A 3300-nucleotide genomic window follows, 5' to 3' on the forward strand; every position below is an offset into this window, starting at 1 on the left:
ATATTTTTTATATATGTATATATAAATATATAATAATTAATTTTAATGATTGATTTTAATTTGTAATTAGTATTTTAAAATTCTAAATATAAGAAGGTAACTAATAAAAATCATTTTATTTTTGGAAAGATACCCACCACAGCACTGCTAATACCACACGATTTGGCATCTGTCCAAAGTTGAACAGTTATAAAATTAATGAATTTGTACATATTCTTTTCTCACTCTGCTACATGCTTCTTTATATAATACAGAAAATAAAATTTCGTTTATGGGTAAGTCATCAAATTAAGCGACATATATATTCTCACTGGGAAAAAATAAACAGAACAAAAAGAGAGCTAGAATAATGAAAAAAAACGTTTTTTTTTTTATATTGAACTAAAAGTTGAATAAATTAAAGTAATAATTTCCTTTCACTGTAGGGATGACTAAGCATTTCAAAATTGAAAATATTCACAGAAAAATATAGATAAGTAGAAATTCAAGTACAGTCAACTTCATATAAAGTTGATAACTTGAAAATCAATTTTTTAATTGACAATCAGATAATATTTTTTTAATTTTTTTATCTCTTTATAATAATAATAATAAATCAAATAGTATAATCAACCTCTGTTTTCTATTTTGTTGGTTAAATATGAATTAATATAAAGAATTAATTTTCTAACAAAATCGTACTTTTCATTAATCATATGGTTTTTCATGCGTGCGTGTTCTTTGCTAACGAGAGAAGTTAATGGTATATCATCTTTTTATAAAGGCACTCTGAAAACTAAGTACCAAGTTCTTAATTACAAAGCTTTTGGCTTAGTTAATTATCTATTGGATGTTAATATATGATCGACGATATTTAGACCAGGGGAGAATGCTTCCAAAGTAGCCCGAGACCCAATCTCCCTTAGAATCTCTAATAATACACCCAAATCCCGCTAAATTTGAATCCATATACAAGCTTGCATCACAATTAACTTTAAAACTGTTGCCTACCGGTGGTTCCCAACACAGGCAATTTCGGAGAGACCTAAAGGCATTGCTTCGATTCCTGTAAACCTGTAAGTCCTTGGCGGTAATTCTGGCCAAGGCAACAACCTTATGGTCTGTCCAAGGGTTGTTAGTGTTGAATATGTCATTGCACCTATGTCTCCATACCCACCAAAGCCCTGCACCAAAGGACGCCTCATTGTTAGCCAAGGCCTTCCGAAACCACTCTTCAAGAGCAGTACCAGCTTGAAGCCCTTCCTTGAGATGCTCATAGGCACTAACAATGTTCTTCCAGGTAGCCGATGAAGAATTTCTACTGTTTCCGTTCATACCAGATTGATTCCTGAGATATTTATGCTTCAGAACCTGCACCCATAACTTCTCACTATTATTTAGACAATCACATACCAACTTTCCCAGAAGCGCCATGTTAGCACAGGAAGTATCCCTAATACCCAATCCTCCTGCCTTTTTAGGAGTTATGGCGACCTCCCACCTGACCAGAGGCAGTCCTTTTCAAGTCGCTTGGCCTTTCCACAAGAATTGTCTCATCAAGGAATCAATTTTATTACATGCATACTTCGGGAGAAGAGAAATTTGCATTTCATAAACTGGGATAGAGGCCATAACCGATTTAACAAGACAAAGCCTCCCTGCCTTATTCAGTAGGCGTCCTTTCCAACTGGAGAGCTTTCTCGAAATTTTTTCAATAATCTCCTGAGCCGTCTTCCTGGAAGCTCTGGCATGACCGATGTTAATTCCCAGATTTGCTGCTTGCTGGTGTCGCCAAGGCAGTCTGGAGTTGACGGCGAATTCTGCAAAGAAGAAGGGCGCAACCTCTTGTGTCCGTTTTTGATAATGGCAGTGAAAGTCGGCACCGCAACGGAGACAGATTTGCCCTTCACCCCTTGCTGTTTGGAAGATGTCATGCGTGCCTTAGATCCGCTAACCGACCCGGTCTTCACCCCTGATTCGGCTCTTCTCATACGTAGCCCAAAGTTACGGTTTTGGTCCAATTTCTGATTTAAGCGCACCGGTATTTTATCTTTAGATGTTTGTTGGGCTTTGTTTGATTGACTCAATTTTTCTCTCCTTTTGCCGCTGACTTTGGTCCAGCCAGCCTCATTTTCCAAATGTTGGGACCCCACTTCCTTCCCATGCAACGTATCATCTAATTCCTCCCCAATTTCTGTAACTATCACTGACTCTTTGTGATTGCATCCAAATTCAAAAATTTTCTCTTTTGAAGCTTCCTGTGGCTGCACCACCCGGGCCGCCGTCTCGGTCACTGATGTTTCCTTTCGATCCACCCTTTCCGAATCTATTGGGGTCATTCTGCAGTCAGTTGCTGGATGCCCGAAACAATTGCACTTGTCACAAATAAGGTGTAAGCATTCATACTCCACCTTATATTCAAACTCATCGACAATCACACTCCGGACCACCGGCAAACCAAGATTAATTTGCACGCAAGCCCGAGCAATTTTTCCCCTTTCCGCCAACTTAGTAGCCAGATCCACCTTGACTGGTCTTCCCACAGCAGAAGCGATTCTCATCATGGCTTTATCCTGATAGTACCATATGCTCAAACCAGAGATTCGAATCCAAACCATAGTCTCCCCGAAAGTGTCCTCACAAGGTTTAAAATCCGGTGTCCATGGCTTGACCGCAATATAGTGACCGAAGATCATCCATGGCCCCCCCTAGTAAAACCTTCTCTCGATCGTCCATGCGATCAAATTTAACGAGGAAGTACCCAAAACCCACATCCAAGATTTCATATCCACCGGTGATCCTCCATACCCCTTTCAATTTGTGAAACATGGCCGTGTAACTAAGGTTTTTTCCAAGAACCTTAATCACAATTGCTTCCTTGTATGGTTCAGAAAAGATGTTCCTAACAGATTAGAGTGGTATAAAGAGAGAATATAATTCTTTTTATAGTTATTTTTTATTATTTTTTTATTATTCAAAATGTGGGTCCTATCTTTATTAATCTCTCTTTTATTCTATTAAAGAAAAAATCTATAAACTTACATCTTTATCATATAATTCACGGTATTAAGAACGGGATGTTGTTTTCTAATACTTTTTGTGACAAATTGACACAATTAAAAAAAGAAAAAAAAACATAGATAGGCACTTCTCTTTATTATGCTAGTGAGACATGTAGCTCACACCATAGCAACTAGCAATCAAATCATGTGTGTGTAGGGGGCGGACACAAAATAAAAAGAGATGGATACATGAATGTTTGTACCTACTACCAACTCTAGACTTCAAATGGGAATAATAATGCACCTTCCACCTTAGAAA

This window comes from Arachis ipaensis, chromosome B07 (genome assembly GCF_000816755.2).
Source record: "Arachis ipaensis cultivar K30076 chromosome B07, Araip1.1, whole genome shotgun sequence".
Taxonomy (NCBI): domain Eukaryota; kingdom Viridiplantae; phylum Streptophyta; class Magnoliopsida; order Fabales; family Fabaceae; genus Arachis; species Arachis ipaensis.